We start from the raw sequence: 18,767 nt of genomic DNA, 5'->3' as shown, positions 1-18,767 counted from the left end.
CGCAGCATTATCCTCGTCACCCGTATAATGTCAAAATATTATCCACGTCATTCGGATAATGTCAAAATATTATCCATGCCATCTGAATAGTCTAAAAACGTTATCCACGTGATCTGGATAATGCAGAGATATTATCCATGTCATCTGGATAGTCTAAAAACGTTATCCACGTGATCTGGATAATGCAGAAATATTATCCACGCCATCTGGATAATGGATGGATAACGGATAATATTAATATATTATCCACGTTATTCGGATAATGTAAAAACTTTATCGACGTCATCTGGATAATGAAGAAATATTATCCACGTCATTTGGATAATGTAAAAATATTATCCACGTCATTTGGATAATGTAAAACCATTATCCAGTCATCTGGATAATGTTAAAATATTATCCATGCCATCTAAATAATGTCAAAATATTATCCATGCCATCTGGATAGTCTAAAAACGTTATCCACGTCATCTGGATAATGTAGAAATATTATCCACGCCATCTGGATAATGTTGAAACATTATCCACGCTATCTGGATAATGTAAAAACATTATCCACACCATCTGGGAAATGTAAAAATATTATCCACGTCATCCGGATAATATTAATATATTATCCACGTTATTCGGATAATGTAAAAACATTATCTACGTCATCCGGATAATGTAAAAACTTTATCCACGTCATCTGGATAATGTGAAAATATTATCCATGTTACTCGGATAATGTAAAAACATGCGGATAACGCCGCAGCATTATCCTCGTCACACGGATAATGTCAAAATATTATCCATGCCATCTGGAGAGTCTAAAAACGTTATCTACGTCATCTGGATAATGTAGAAATATTATCCACGCCATCTGGATAATGTTGAAACATTATCCACGCTATCTGGATAATGTAAAAACATTATCTACGTCATCCGTATAATGTAAAAAACTTTATCCACGTCATCTGGATAATGAAAAAATATTATCCACGTCATTTGGATAATGTAAAACCATTATCCACGTCATCTGGATAATGTCAAAATATTATCCATGCCATCTAAATAATCTCAAAATATTATCCATGCCATCTGGATAGTCTAAAAACTTGATCCACGTAATCTGGATAATGTAGAAATATTATCCACGCCATCTGGATAATGTAAAAACATTATCCCCGCCATCTGGGAAATGTAAAAATATTATCCACGTCATCCGGATAATATTAATATATTATCCACGTTATTCGGATAATGTAAAAACATTATCTACGTCATCCGGATAAATAAAAACTTTATCCACGTCATCTGGATAATGTGAAAATATTATCCATGTTACTCGGATAATGTAAAAACAAGCGGATAACGCCGCAGCATTATCCTCGTCACCCGGATAATGTCAAAATATTATCCATGCCATCTGGAGAGTCTAAAAACGTTATCTACGTCATCTGGATAATGAAAAAATATTATCCACGTCATTTGGATAATGTAAAACCATTATCCACGTCATCTGGATAATGTTAAAATATTATCCATGCCATCTAAATAATGTCAAAATATTATCCATGCCATCTGGATAGTCTAAAAACGTTATCCACGTCACCTGGATAATGTAGAAACATTATCCACGCTATCTGGATAATGTAAAAACTTTATCCACGCCATCTGGGAAATGTAAAAATATTATCCACGTCATCCGGATAATATTAATATATTATCCACGTTATTCGGATAATGTAAAAACTTTATCCACGTCATCTGGATAATATAAAAACGTTATCCACGTCATCTGGATAGTGTGAAAATATTATCCATGTTACTCGGATAATGTAAAAACATCCGGAAAACGCCGCAGCATTATCCTCGTCACCCGGAGAATGTCAAATATTATCCACGTCATTCGGATAATGTTATCCATGCCATCTGGATAGTCTAAAAACGTTATCCACGTGATCTGGATAATGCAGAGATATTATCCATATCATCTGAATAGTCTAAAAACGTTATCCACGTGATCTGGATAATGCAGAAATATTATCCACGCCATCTGGATAATGGATGGATAACGGATAATATTAATATATTATCCACGTTATTCGGATAATGTAAAAACATTATCTACGTCATCCGGATAATGTAGAAACTTTATCCACGTCGTCTGGATAATGAAAAAATATTATCCACGTCATTTGGATAATGTAAAACCATTATCCACGCCAATGTTAAAATATTATCCATGCCATCTAAATAATGTCAAAATATTATCCATGCAATCTGGATAATCTAAAAACGTTATCCACGTCATCTGGATAATGTAGAAATATTATCCACGCCATCTGGATAATGTTGAAACATTATCCACGCTATCTGGATAATGTAAAAACTTTATCCACGTCATCTGGATAATGAAAAAATATTATCCACGTCATTTGGATAATGTAAAACCATTATCCTCGTCACCCAGATAATGCCAAAATATTATCCACGTCATTCGGATAATGTCAAAATATTATCCATGTCATCTGGATAGTCTAAAAACGTTATCCACGTGATCTGGATAATGCAGAAATTTTATCCACGCCATCTGGATAATGGATGGATAACGGATAATATTAATATATTATCCACGTTATTCGGATAATGTAAAAACATTATCTACGTCATCCGATAATGTAAAAACTTTATCCACGTCATCTGGATAATGTGAAAATATTATCCATGTTACTCGAATAATGTAAAAACATGCGGATAACGCCGCAGCATTATCCTCGTCACCCGGATAATGTCAAAATATTATCCACGTCATTCGGATAATGTCAAAATATTAACCACGTCATTCGGATAATGTCAAAATATTATCTACGTCATCTGGATAATGTAAACATATTATCGACGTCATTTGGGTAATGTAAAAACATTATCCACATAGTTCGGATAATGTAAAAACATTATCCACGTCATCCGGATAATTTCAAAATATTATCCTCGTCATCTGGATAATGCAAAAACATTATCCACCTTATTCGGATAATTTAAGAACATTATCCACGTCATTTGGATAATACACGTCATCCGGATAATGTAAAAATATTGTGCATGTTACTCGGATAATATAAAAGTATCCGGATAATGCAGAAACATTATCCACGTTATCCGGATCCGTCAAAATATTATCCACGTCATCCGGATAACGTCAAAAAATTATCCGCATCATCCGGATAATGTCAAAAAATTATCCACGTATTCCCGATCAAAATCTTATCCAATTTATCAGAATAAATTAAAGTCATTATCCGCGTTATCCAACACATTGAAAATGTATCCACATTATTGGGATAAAACAATTTAATGACATTTTAACCATAAATTTCAATATTTCATTCCAATCAGCTGATTTTCCAGCCAACTCACAAAACAAATGCTAGTCAGCTGTTCTTCGACAAATTATTTCCAATCAATAACCATTTTTTTCGGTGGGGATTACAAATAAAACAAACTCTTGGAAATTGAGGAGAATTTCAAAACAACTGCTCTCACATTGTGTTCGTGCACCAACCAACCACCAACTGCCACACAAGAAAGAAATATTGCATGTGGTACGGCGATAAAATAAATACAAAAAAAAACATACAAGCAGCTGGGAAGGCGAAATGCAAGGGGAAAGGTGCTTGTCGATGACAGGCAAGGTAAATTGAGCTAGAAATATGCCTCCGCTTCTATGTCAACATTCATCTCCAAAGAAAGTGCAAATAAAATTGTAGTTCTTTTTCATAAAATATTGTGAATGACTGCAAAAAAAATGAGGAGAGATCCCAGGCAAGCAAACTGTTGGGAGAAGCAGAAGCAAGGATAATGCCTGAACCAAAGAATTATTGTGTGGCAAAAGCATGCAAGAAATTCATGCACCGGGCCGACGACATAGGAACTGGAATTCACAATGCCAGGCGAGAAACAATGTGGAACAGCCGCTTAATGCACACAGACTGGCACACACTCACATACACAAGGCTCGGTTTTACAAAAACAAACAAACGGCGAGCTCAAGTAATAATGTCAGCGACCTAAAAACTATTCTTGCCACAGACGAGAAATGGTGAATTGAAAAAAGAAAGAAACACAAAAACCCAGTGGCAGGCGTTGTCCTCGGCTTTTGTTTGGCAGAGACACAGACAGACACACACACACAGACAGCGGCCATGTTAAACACTCAGCCTGACAGTTATACACATATTTACGAGGCGAAATAAATATCCTGCCGAAGGAAACGATCAGCACTGCAACCCAACACAACAACAACACCAACAAAAAATGAAACAGAAAAACGGCCAGATGTTAAAATAATTCAGATGTCTGCTGCTACTTCAATGCATTTGGCCTCAATGTGTTCGTCTGTCTGTCGTGCCACACATATACGTAAGTGTGTGTGTGTGTTTGTGTGACTGCCAGTCAATGACGTTGAACGACTGTGCTCTTCACCATTCGAATCGACAGCCAAACACACAACTCACAACTGCTCTTCAAAGGATCAAAAGCAAACAAAAGAAGAAGAAGAAGGACAACAACTACAAATTTGAGTTATTGTTTTTGAAATAGTTTAATTGAAAAAAAAAACTAAAGAATTGAAACAAAAACCTTTTCTGGATAGGAAAATAAAATTGTAAGAGAAAGAATGAATTGTTACCACAGGATTTTATTGGGAAAAGGAGGACAAAACAGTGAATAGATACTTTATCCACGTTATACACAAATGTATCTGAGCTATCCAAAATACATAAGGAAAGTATCTACGATATCAAAATAACCTGAAAAATGTATTTACGTATCTACCATATCAAAATAAAATTAAAAATGTATCTACAACCTCTGACTAGCGTGAATATTGTATCTACGCTATGAAAAAGCGAGGATAATGTTTATATATGTCATTCGAATAACGTGAATAATATATCTTCTTTATCGTAATAAAGTGGATAATGTATCTACATGATTCCAAGAAGGTGGAAAGTGTATATACTTTATCCAAATGACATGGATAATGTATCTACGTTATCTAAATGAGGTGGATAATGTATCTATGACGTGGATAATGTATCTACGTTATCCAAATAACATGGATAATGTATCTATGACGTGGATAATGTATCTACGTTATCCAAATAACATGGATAATGTATCTATGACGTGGATAATGTATCTACGTTATCCAAATAACATGGATAATGTATCTATGACGTGGATAATGTATCTACGTTATCCAAATAACATGGATAATGTATCTATGACGTGGATACTGTATCTACGTTATCCAAATAACATGGATAATGTATCTATGACGTGGATTATGTATCTACGTAATTCAAATAACATGGATAATGTATCTATGACGTGGATAATGTATCTACGTTATCCAAATAACATAAATAATGTATCTATGACATGGATAATGTATCTACGTTATCCAAATAACATGGATAATGTATCTATGACGTGGATAACGAATCTACGTTATCCAAATAACAAGGATAATGTATCTATGACGTAGATAATGTATCTATGTTATCCAAATTACATGGATAATGTATCTATGACGTGGATAATGTATCTACGTTATCCAAATAGCGTGGATAATGTATCTATGACGTGGATAATGTATCTATGTTATCCAAATTACATGGATAATGTATCTATGACGTGGATAATGTATCTACGTTATCCAAATAACATGGATAATGAATCTATGGCGTGGATAATGTATCTACGTTATTCAAATGACGTGGATAATGTATCTACGTTATCCAAATAATATGGATAATGTATCTATGCCGTGGATAATGTATCTACGTTATCCAAATAGCAGGGATAATGTATCTATGACGTGGATAATGTATCTACGTTATCCAAATAACATGGATAATGTATCTACGTTATCCAAATAACATTGATAATGTATCTATGACGTGGATAATGTGTCTACGTTATCCAAATAACATGGATAATGTATCTATGACGTGGATAATGTGTCTACGTTATCCAAATAACATGGACAATGTATCTATGACAGGGATAATGTATCTACGTTGTCCAAATAACATGGATAATGTATCAATGACGTGGATAATGTATCTGCGTTATCCAAATAGCATGGATAATGTATCTATGACGTGGATAAAGTATCCACGTTATCCAAATAACATGAATAATGTATCTATGACGTGGATAATGTATCTGCTTTATCAAAATAACGTGGATAATGTATCTACATCACTTAAATGACGTATATATTACGTAAAATAATGTGCACAATGTATCTGCCTTATGAAAATAATGTGGATAATTTATCTACGTTATCCAAATGGCATGGATACTGCATCTGCGTTATTCCCATAACGTGAATAATGTTTAAATTTTTCCAATTAGCGCAGATTTGGCATCTGCGTTATCCGAATAACGTAGATATTGTATTTACGTTATCCAAATGTCTGTCGACATGCAGAAAAAGTCTTTATGGGCGACCAAATTTGAAGTCTTCTGGACTACCAGAAATTTTTTTTTTGTGTTGAAGGTTAGAAAGTATGGATAATGGTTTTGAAGAAAATATTTATATGTCAAGGTATGGAAGTTTTAGAGAGATGATGAAAAGGGATTTTTGACTTAAGCAGAGAAGTTGTGTTCGACAACTTCAAGGGAGTTTTTTTTTCTACGACTATATGGTAAAAAGCAGCGGTGCTCAAAACCGTGTTCTAGAAAATGAACAGAAAAAAGATATAATTTAAGAGAAAATTAAAATTCAGTTTTTCTTTATATTTTACGGTTCTATTTAATTGTTTATAAACACGAATGTTTGCCAAAAGAATTTATAAAGCAAATGGATAAAAATATTTGTATAAATAATGACTTAACACTGTTTTGTTATTGATTTAAATAAGCAAAGAGAAATTTGACTGAAAAGAGATATTTCTTCTTGAGCACTGCTGTAAAAAGCAACCAAGAAGATGAAAATAAAAGGGTTCCGATAATACAACAAATAGTTCAGAACTGAAGGCTGTTTTTATTAATGACAAGAAGGGCGTTATTTAGATCTTAGGAAGTAAGTTTTTCTTTGAAAACTGAGGAGTATAGACGTCGACAATGAAGTCCTAATAGAAAAGTGAAGGGAATCGTTACGGACCACCACGCGGACGATTATTTAAATAAACATAGTGGAAGTTGTTTACGAACTTTTGCTAAGTATCTAGAGGAAAATAGCCTTTGCAGGGAATGATAGAGATGTTGAACAGGCGATCAGTAGTGGAATTCTCTAACTAATTTTTTGAGTTACCGACAAATATAAGTAATCGGAAACCCAAAATTTTGATATAAAAAAGAAGTTAAAGTTGACAACATTTGTATCTATAGGTAGGTCTTAGCCGTAATTTATCGAAATTAAAACCATTTTAATTTACCGACTTTTGTCAAAACTTAAGAAGGACATTTTTTTGGCTACAAAAGGCGAATCTGAAGACAAGAATTGAAAGCATTTTAATTTTACCGATTTTCGTCAAAACTCAAAAAATGAGTTAGAGAATTCTACTATAGAATGACATTTTGTTGGCTACAAAAGGGGAATCTGCTGGATCTGAAGAGAAAAGGTTTTAAGACATCTATCTTAATTGGGAATATTTTTAGGGTCTGCCAGAAATCAAAATTTATGGACGATAAAAAGGGAATTTTAAGGTTCCATTCCTGCTCAGTTTGTAAATATATATGGATTCAGTTTTATCGAGCAAGATTGCAAATCGGTAGATAAAAAATAAGAAAAATATACGAAGATGTATCCTGGATTATAAACGCTTCTCTAACCTTACTATCTCTTTCCCTCTCTCTCTTCTCAAATTCTTGTATCATAATCTTTTTGAAGCCCCACATGACGTTTAACTAATTGATTGAATTAACGTGTTATAAAGTCATAACATCTGCTTGATAGCTGCTCATAAATTTCAAAATGAAAAAAAAAAATGTGCCTTCGGATAATAAAAAGAATTTTGACAGGTTTATCTGCATCACGAACACATAACCTCAAAGGAAAAACCTATCAAACATGTTTTCCTCTCGCCTTGTCTTTCCTACCATCCTTCAAACACCAGTTCGTTGTCTTTTTCTATTTTTAGTTTTGTGTTTTTTTTTTGGTTTTGTAAAGAAACCATAGTAAAATATTTGAATTGTTGTTGTGCGTTGTCTATAATCAGTCGAATGACAGATGTTTGTCATGGCCCTACGACAGTGGTCGACTCTCGCGTCTGTTCTTCTCTACGTATCATTACAAATGTCAGAAACACCTTTCGTTGCGTTGTATCGACTATTCATGAGTCTGTTTCAATTCTAGCATTTTGTTCGTCTAGCAATGGTTAGAAAAGCAACAGCTGATGTTCCAAAAAGGCTAAATGGACAGACGAACGAAACGACCACCAACCGTTGTTGGTAATGACGAGGACAACAACATTATGTGTTAGGACCACAAAAACTTAATTGTTAACTGATGGGCATAAAAACCGCCTGGGTCATAAACATGTAACATGACGTAAATAACACGTATTATGGACAGTCACCTATACATAGCCAGATGCATGTTATTGCCTCAACACAATTTTGAGAATTTTTTTTGATATGTGATAAAGGACATTTGCACGGGGGTTTAATGGGTGTGGCGCCCAACATTGGGGTTTTCAATCTTGTAATCGTTTTCAGAATCATATATGTGGCTTCCAAAAACCAATATCAATACCATACTATAACTAATTATAGAGTGAAAACTCCACGTTGGGCGGCACAAGTTTGAGCTCCAAAGTCCAGAAAAAGTCCATTTTGATTTTTTGAAACTTAAGATGATTATAAAAGTGAGAAGCCCACGTTGGGCGCCACAATATATGTTGAATAAAAAAAGACTTTAAAGTCTTTAAAAAACTTTCACATTTATTTTTAGACGGCCAAATATATGAACCCCAAAATCTTTAAAAAAATGAACGACCCACGTTGGGCGCCATAAAATTCTCTGAACAAATTCCTTATTTAAGAAATTTTAAAGACAATCTCATACCAGATATAGAAATTCAGTTTTTTTAATATTCAGTCGACCAGATGTAAAAATCTCAATCGTTGAACATGACACCGATTTGTTCTTCCATCTAAAAAAATTTTAAAATAATTATATAAATGAAAACACCGTTGGGCGCCACAATAGATATTAAACAAAACGAGATTTGAAAGTCTTTAAAAAACTTCCACATTCATTTTTAGACGGCCAAATATATGAACCTCAAAATTTTTATCCCCTTTAAGAGATTTAAGAAATTTTAAAGATAATTTCATACCAGCTGTAGAATCCAGTTTTTTTTTTTAATTTCAGTCGACCAGATGTAAAAATCTCAGACGTTGAACATGACACCGATTTGAGAGTCGTTAAAGGCAAATCCATTTCGATTTTTAGACTACCATCTTCAATCTTAAAATAATTATATAAGTGAAAACCCACGTTGGGCGCCACAATAGATGTTGAACAAAACGAGATTTAAAACACTTAAAGCAAATTACTCATTTATTTTTAGACGGTCAAATATAGAAATCTCAAAATCCTTATAAAAGTGTTAGCCCCACGTTGGGCGCCACAAAATTCGCGGAGCAAACCACTAATTTAAGAGAATTTAAAGACAATTTCATATAGATTTTTAGACCAGATGTAGAAATCCAAATGCAGAAATAGCAAAATGATTATACACGTGAAAACCCCACATTGGGCGCCACACAATTTTGAACGAAATGCCGATTTGAGAGCCTTTAAATATAATTTGATATTAATTTTCAGTCGGCCAGATATAGAAATCTCAAAACTAAAATACACGTGAAAACCCCACGTTGGGCGCCACAAAATACGTTGAACAAAATGACGATTTGAGTAGCTTTAAGGACAATTCCATATTTAAAATTGTATAGAGGAATCTAAAAATAATTATAAAAGTGAAAACCACACGTTGGGCGCCACAAAAGTCATTGAATAAAATTCCGTTATGAGGGCGTACAAAGACAATTCCTTATTCATTTCTACCTAAAGGAGATTACAAAAGGATATCCCCACGTTGGGCGCCACAATATATGTTGAACAGAATGTCGATTGGAGAGTCCTTAGAGACAAGGTGAAGGATGTATCTTTGCACAACCAGAAAATTAGTAATTTTTCGTCACAGAAGATCAGAAGGTATTTTTTTATCGATGAGCTTGAGAGAGTCTTTACATGTGATCTTAACAGAGTGTTTTTAGACGAACTGGAGGTTGTATTTAGAGAAGTTGAAGGGAGTCTTTAGAGAAGCTAAAAAGAGTTTTTGAAGATGACCAGGTGGCAGTTTTTATTTTTGGTGAACTGAAGAACCTCAGTGGAATCTTTAGAGCCAAGCTGAAGGGAGTATCTATAGGCGAACTGAAGAGAGGCTTTTGGTAACGAGTTGAAAAGATTCTTCGTAGATGAACTGAAGGAAGACTTTCTAGACGAGGTGAAGGGAGTTTTTCTAGACGAGCTGAAGGGAGTATTTCTGGACGAGCTAAAGGGAGTCTTTCTAGAAGAGCTGAAGGGAGTCTTTATCGACGAAAAACAGGAAAACTTTATCGACGAACTCAATAAAGTCTTTCTTAGCTAGCCGAAGGTAGTCTTAATGGACGAGCTGAAAAACAGAAGAGAGTCTTTATAGCCGGCCACATGACAGTAATTACAGAGATAAACCTAAGAGATAGACTTGCCGCCATAACAGCCGATGGTCGCTCTCCACTCGTAATAATCGACCATGGCATCAGAATAAATGCCAAATATTATCGCGAAAATATTCTGGAGGGTGTATTAAAGCCTTGAGCACGCAAACATTTTGGCCGCAGACCTTGGACATTCCAACCGGACTCAGCACCATCGCACTCAGCACGCGCCACCCAAAAATGGTTACAAAATGAGGTTCCTCGCTTCATTTTCAGCGCACAATGGCCACCAAAATCTCCGGATACCATCCGTTGTGTCTGCAGTATTTTTGATAGCAAGGTTGGCACTAACAAATACCAAAGTGTCGATCACCCTAATCAAGGGTGATCGACACTTTGGTATTTGTTAGTGCCGGGAATGGGCCAAAGTACCGCAAAGCAACATTCGGGCAGCGTGTGACGGTTTCATTGGCCGTTTGAAGGCCAAAATTCGAACAAATCTAATATTATTCTAAAATTTGATGCTATTTCCGATATTTTTTGCTTTCATTCAATAAAATTTCAAAAAATTTAAAAATAATGGCGTTTGACTTTGCTGCTGTTTTTTTTATCTCACCCTGTATAGAAAGAAAACTCTGCTCTGAAACGACTAAGAGGGTTTCCGTATAGCCCATAAAAGAGGGAATTGTTATATAGAATCTCTGGTCTATCATCTATACAGAGTATTGCTTCCTTCCAAAATAGCCATTAACATATTCTATGTGGCTTTTCAGCTGATTTTGTATAAACTCCAGTTTCTTAGTCAAATGGGAATGAAACTGGAAGGGAAGGTCCAATCTAAGGACTTTTTATGGCCTCCTAATTGGTTAGAAGAATTGGAGCACCTCAGCTCTTCGCCCAGCTCTTTTACCCATTGTTGTTTTGTTCACATGTTTCTTCTTTTACTTTTCTTTTGTATCTGAAGTAATTTTGAGAAGTCATAAAAAATGGAACGGAAACACTACAATGACAAAATATGAAGACAGGTTTTTGTTTTCAGAAATTGTAACATAATATCCCCCCAAAACAAAGCCTGAGATTATTCCTCAGGCGAGAATACAAAACAAGAACAGGAACTCTCAGGTTGCATAAAAGTTGAATAGCAACTCTCTATAGTTTCTGAGAGAGAGAGAGAGGTTGCCACTCAACTTTTATGCCAAAGGAAATCAATAATTAAAGGAAGGTTCAGGCTTGGCAAGGAAATAAAAAAAAAAAAACTCTGCTGCTGATCGTTGTTAGGGATAATCATGACAGCCCCGCAGACACAACAATGACATTGTGACACTTAATGTGTCATCACTTTTTTCCTGGAGGGCAGGAAATGATTCTTGTTGGAAACAATTTTTTTCAGATCCGTTAGCAATTCAATATGTGAATGAGGGAAGAGACAAGAGAGAGAGAGAGGGGCGACAATGAACAATGAAATATTGTAAGATTTCCTTGAGTGTTAAAAGAAGGAATTTATAAAAAGGACAATGGGATTTCTTAAGGATATGGCTTTAAGGACAAATAAATGGAAATATTTAGGTATGTCTATTGACAAGATATAATATTTCATGGGTAGAGACAAGAGAAGATCCTTTGCCTTAACGAAGAAATGGTTAGGAAATGCGTGTGTGTACATAGGCCCTGGTAGGTAAATACAAACATGGAGAGCCAAGGATCAATACAGCTGGGAGTTTATTTGTTGGAATTTGAAACGCTCTGAACATTTGGTTTTTATTTATTTATTATTTTTTTTAGTAACAAAAACAAGGAGTTCAGTGACCTCCTTTAAAAGTTAGAAACGTGTAAACCAAGGCTTTGGAATGAAGAGCAAATAATTTGTTTTGGAATCTCCATTTATCATGACTACCATTTTTTCCTTTCCTCCTTCAAAAAATGAGTTATGCTGACAGCTTCAAAGTAGATTTGGAACCTCCAATTATCATGGCTGCCATTTTTCCTTTCCTCCTTCGAAATAAAAAGAGTTAAGCTGACATCTTCAAAGTAGATCTAATGGACGATCAGAAAATAGCCTTTATCGAGTTCAACTTTCAACCAATTTTTTTACGAGCAACTAGGACATATGTTCCATTGGCCGAACAGATGTTATCTCTCTGTATCAAATGAAGTCATTAACATTCCTTGCGCTACAAACAAATTTCTTTTTTCTTTCATTTTCAAAAAAAGACAAATGCCCATCATTTGCCGTTTATCAATTGTATTAAGACCATAGGTCAGGATCTAAAAACCGGACAGTAAACAATTTACCACCAAAGGTGTGTGGTGTGTCTGTTCATATCCAAATGGGTTTCTTTCCGAAAAAGAGTTATGGCCATTGTCTTGACGTTTAGGTGTCCCAAATGTGTCCGCTCGCTTTCGGTGTGTGTGAATTAATTTTCGATTCAAAACAAGCGTGTGCCCTACTCAATTTTTAGGGGTAGTTTTTTAACAGATTCACAGCGTCATCCTTTTAGAGCATTTATCTATTGTCAACAAAGGTTTGTTTACCAAAATATCCAAAGTGCTGAGGTTGTTAAAGGTGCAGATGTGATCTGAAGAGAAAGAATAAAAAGCAATGATAATTTTCTTATGCAAATTGATTTTTTTTCCTAGGCACAGAATTTTCCCACAGTATTCAAATTTTTCTTTTTTTGCCGAATATTAATAGCCAAACATGATTTCCTGGCAATACCAGCTGTTAAGAGTGAGTTCAAACACATTTCAGCAATGGTACCTCGATATAAGCAGCTATTCCGACAAGAGAATCCTATTTGACTAAACTCAACCACATTAGGGGCTTATCATATACAGGTCAAACCCTTTTTGAAATTAGAGTTAAAAACCTAAACGGATTTAAACGTTCCGAATATCATTTACACGAAGTTTTTGTCTGACAAAAAGTTCAAATACTTTTTATACCCTCCACCTCGAAAACATGCCTAAAACATACCTAAATATTCGGCGTGGACCCCATTGAATATATACAAGGTGAGATAAAAAAGCTTTATTGAACGAAAGAAATGTCGGAAATAGCATCAAATTTTAGAATAAGTCTAGATTTGTTCGAATTGGTCACCTTTGGCACAAATTTGTTCGAATTGGTCACCTTCAAACGGCCAAATAAACCATCACACGCTGCCCGAATGTTGCTCTGCGGTATTTTGGCCCATTCCCGGCGAAGCGCTTGCTTGAGGTGATCGACACTTTGATATTTTTTAATGCCAACGTTGCTTTTCAAAATTTATTATCCACTTTAATATGATTATTAAATCTGCTATAAATTATTTTAAGCTTTAATAACTCTTTAAAGGTTTTATATTATCCATTAATTATTCTTATTCCATTTATTAAATAAAATTAACCAATGTTTCAATGTGTGTACCCCACCTTCATACATGGCTTAATATTTTGGCGCCGTTAAAATATTCACGGACAGCTTTAAACTCCTATTCGTATATTTGAGAAAAAGAGAGGGAAAAACTGCAATCAGCCATTGCAGCATGAATTTCTAATTGGGAAACATAGGTAAATTGTTTTTATGCATAAGAGAGAGAGAGAGAAAAAAATAATTATTGTGCATTAATTTAGCAAACGTCTTTGTAAACTACCTTAACGGCGTTGAGTCTATCGTTACGGCTTTAGACTTTGATTGCATCTTTGCTTGCATACATTCAAAATAAAGAGAGAGAGAGATAGAAAGTAGGACATTCGCCTTCTTTTATAATGGCATTTGTAAATTCAAATAAGAAGAAATTGGCCAAACTTGGAGTAATTCAAAGAATTTCGTTTTAAATATGGTAACTTACTACTTTTGAGGTCAAAAACAATCATACATATTTAATTGTTTATATTTTTAGGGACTCTCCATGTTTAATGTGAATTATAACCTAAAAATTGGATATAATGTGTTATTGTAGCAGCTTGTACTGCAGTGTTCGTTCTTATTTATCTATTATCTGCCGCTGCTTGCAACTCCAAGCTTAAAAGGGAAGCGGTCCGTATGGTCTGGGGCCATAGTCATACTGAAGCTAAGTAAGCACATTTGGCTGGATAATTAAAGAGATGCAATATATCATGTGGGCTACGCGAACCAAAGTTGTCTAACGTGACTATTGTTTTATTGGTCAGCCGGCCTTTGCAATCATGAGCTCCACATTGATACCCATATTGTCTTAGTTGGTCTTAAAAAAAACACTGGAAATACACCAGGCAAAGAAAGATTTGGCTGGACAGTTAAACAGGCGCAGAGCGTCACGTAACGTGACTAAAGCTCCATTTCAAAAGTAATGTTTTATTGGTTTGCCGGCCTTTATTATCAGCAGCATCTGGAGCTTCACATTGATACCCATATTGCCTTGGTTGATCTTACAAATTGTGGAAATACCACAGAGGAATTGATCCAACAGGGCTCAGTCGTTTTTGTTGTTGAGCCATCCGAATCACCATCTGGTGGATAGACAACCTCCACCCAGGCACGTAAGGAAAGACCTTCATGATCTAGCGAGAGAGAGAGAGAGGTACAAAGGTATAAAAGAGAGCCTCTAGATCAACAGGCCTATCAAGAGGGACTGAATAGTATTCACTCTAACGCGGTCTCAAAAGTTATGCAAGGATATAGAGTGAATACTCCCCCCCCCCCCACCGCAGCTGAAGAACGAGATCCGAGAGAACGAAACCAGAATAGTTTTGGCTCAACTAAGATCCGAATGGTGCAGCCGCCTCAATTCCTATTGGGCCCGGATCGACAGCGATGTGCAGAACATCTGCCCAGCTTTTGGCACAGGACCACATGACACGCTACACCTTTTTCGCTGTCCAGCCAAACCTACTCACCTAACTCCAGTCTCGTAGTGGACCCAATCCGTACAGGTTGCATCCTTTTTGAGACTGGACTCTGAGGCAGAACCCGATTGAGAAAAGTCAGTTTGAGCTGCTACAACAACACAACCTGCTATTATAGAGGTAAGATTATTTATTATTGTAATTTGATGTCCTGGGTGTCCCTTTTGTCAGATATTGATTATTTTATTGTCATGATAGGGTAAGTGTGCCTAAGTTCGGCAAGTCCCAGTAGTCGGCACTTTTTATTTTTAAGCCCACATAAATGAAACTTTTACAACTAAATGTAATTTGTTTACTTCAAATATATTGTCAGCTATCTTTCTGTACAATTTCGCTAAGAAAAGATGATTTATTCTAATAAAAATTAAATTTTTGTCTGTGAAGGTCCTCAGCAATCTATATTCTTAAGAAAAGTACAATAAAGACGTCGAATCAGTTTAACTAAACAAAAATATTATATTTTATGGATTAATTTATTATTATTATTAGTTATTCTTACAAAAAAATTGGTATGCCGACTGTTGGAACATGCCATACCGACAATTGGCAAGTGGTGCCGACTACTGTAATAATTTGTAATAATTGAAAAGTTCCACTCAGAATGGTGAGCGATTAAAAACGCGAAAATCCTAAAAGTGCCGACTACTGGTACACTTACCCTATTATTAATTCAATGTAACTGCAATTGCTGAAACTTTTTTGATATAAGTGTCAATTTTATTGTCAAACAATTGTGAATCGTCAATGAAATTCATTTAAATTACAAACAGTAAATGAAAGAAATATGTTATATGTTCTCGCAGTTACGGGAAACAAGGCTGGCAAGTTAAAAATATTTCATGGAATTTTTTTTTTTTTGAGTTGTTAACTTTGTTTACATTTATATTTGATGTTTCAGATGACGTTTGTATTATTTTCTACCAACAAATTTGCATGTGGTTATTGTTTACCATGATTGTTTACATGTCTATTGTGAATGGTCAGTATAAAAAAAACACACACAACAGCTGCTCATTTCGACAAATACCTTTTTAACAATTGTACCTTTTTTATCGCCTTTTAGAGATCAAGTTATACAAATAAATGTAAATTTATGTTTTTTCTTATTTTAAAATTACATTATTGTAATAAAAGACCAACAAATCTTCATTTAAAACACTCCTCCTCAAAGCATTGTCTCTGTTTACATTTTATGCAGAGAGAAACACCGTTGGGTCCCACTGAGAAAAACGGCTGTTATTTGCAAAAAAAAAAAAGAAGAAAAAAAACAACACAGAAATAGTGTGCCAGAATGAGATACAAATAAGAAATGTTCCTAAATAAAAAAATATATAATATAAATTAATTTGTTAAAAATTGTGAAAAGTTGTTATAAATTCCCTAAATTAAGCATTAAGAAAAAAGTAAATGGAAAAACTACAAAACAAATTACCAACAATGATTCTTTTGCTCCCATGTCTATTGTGAATTGTCCAATTGGAATATAAATTGTAAAACGAATATATATATTTTGCTTCATAATAATAATTCTGTTTCTGTAATGGTTTTTCTTTTACAATAAATTAAACAGAGTAAAACGATGCTATCAAGTTATTGTGAATTACACTCAACATGAAGCCGGTTGCCATCAAGTGAGCCATAAGAAAATCAACTTAATTTATGAAACCAAAACAATTTATGAGTTTTTGCCTTGTTAAGGCGAAGAAAACAAACACCAAAACAATTTATATTTATTGCATTCTATTTATATTCTGTTTAACAAAACTGATAATATAATTGTATTACTTAAATTTTCTTGGTTTTTTTGGATCACCAATAAAATTTTCTTCACTGTATTTTTATTGAATGGTTGGCAACAACATCGCACAAATAGGATTCTGATAATATTCCAAATATATGGCAATTACAACACACCACTCCACTCCACACACAGTCCTTTATAAAACAAATTTTCAAAAGGTGACCCGAAATGAAAGAAGACATGAATGTCGGATAAGCGCAGCGCGGAGTAGGTGGAGGGTAGGAAGACAACAAGCTAACGAAATTTATATGTAATGCCTTGTGGATGGATGGATGGATAAATGACCAACATTCACAGAATTAACAGGGTTGACATAAAGGGAAAGAAGGCTGGCAGCCACCAGCCCGTCAGCTATCTAATAAGAAAATATATGAAAAATACAAACCCAAATACCTAACAACCAAAAATAAAACAAAAAACAGTAGAATTTTTTTTGCTATAATGAGATTAAAATGAAAAGTAATTTGTAACACAAATAAACGTCACATAAAACAGCAGAAAAAAGAGAGCAATGACAACGAGAATAACAAACAAGCCCCAGAGAAAAAAAAACTAAACCCATTGCATTGATCCACAAAAAAATCAATATTACATTATCCACAATTTGCTGGAAAATTTTAACAACTATTTCGTTTGGTCTCCAAATAATTATTTTATGTAGGTATTACATATTATTGGTTGCAAAAATCTCTTGGGAGGTCGTAGCCAGGTCATATAAAAGAAGAAACACACTTCATATTTGCAACACCACTCGCTGCTGCTCATCATCGTAATGTACTTACCCCAAGCTAGCAATGTTTTTTTCTTCTTTCCATTAGCTTTGTAGAACAAGTTTTTGCTTCCTTTTCACATTCACTTTTTTCAATTATTACATACTAGGAGAGCACAATTAAACAAAACTTTACAAATAAACTATTGTCAAATAAAACTTAACATTGAATTCGTGTTTTCTTTTAATTTATTGAGACAAAAAACGCTTTATTTTTGCATTGTTTTTACAATTCTTTGCGAAATAAAAAACACTGATGTTGGTGTACGTGACGAGAAAATTGTTCATTCACAATAGTCCTCTCAGATTGTTGGTTCAAAACGTCGTCTGCAACAAACGCAACACACATTCACTGTAAATTAATAGCCCCTCACACGAATTACACAAATACACTTTGCACGACGGACAAGAATAATTTTAATAACATTTTTCTCCTTAGTTTCTTGCTAATTTGTCAGTTTTTAATATACATCAATAACACAACACGTTTCTTGTTCTTTTAAAACAGTTTTGGTTGCGATTTTCTTACTTTAAAACAATATTTTCACAAAAAATTTCCACTACATATTTCCTTTTGTTGACTTTTCTCGTTTGCCCTTCACACTGGAAAATGTTAACTCGAGTCGT

General features: G+C 34.5%; 1 protein-coding gene across 6 annotated transcripts in view; it reads right to left on the bottom strand.

Moving 5' to 3' along the window:
- The window catches only part of LOC101897367 (uncharacterized), a 69,422-nt gene extending 50,655 nt beyond the window's left edge, over positions 1–18,767 (bottom strand). For 3 of the 6 annotated variants that reach the window (XM_059126274.1, XM_059126273.1, XM_059126272.1), the window contains exon 1: positions 18,154–18,767. The gene's annotated coding sequence lies outside the window, so the exon portion shown is untranslated. The remainder of the gene's footprint in view (positions 1–18,153) is intronic. The other 3 variants (XM_059126269.1, XM_059126270.1, XM_059126271.1) reach the window with 1 other exon arrangement.

The sequence above is a fragment of the Musca domestica genome, unplaced genomic scaffold, assembly GCF_030504385.1.
Source record: "Musca domestica strain aabys unplaced genomic scaffold, Musca_domestica.polishedcontigs.V.1.1 37, whole genome shotgun sequence".
NCBI classification, from domain to species: Eukaryota; Metazoa; Arthropoda; class Insecta; order Diptera; family Muscidae; genus Musca; species Musca domestica.
Note: the sequence above shows the minus strand (reverse complement) of the source record. Positions and strands in the feature narration are given on the sequence as shown.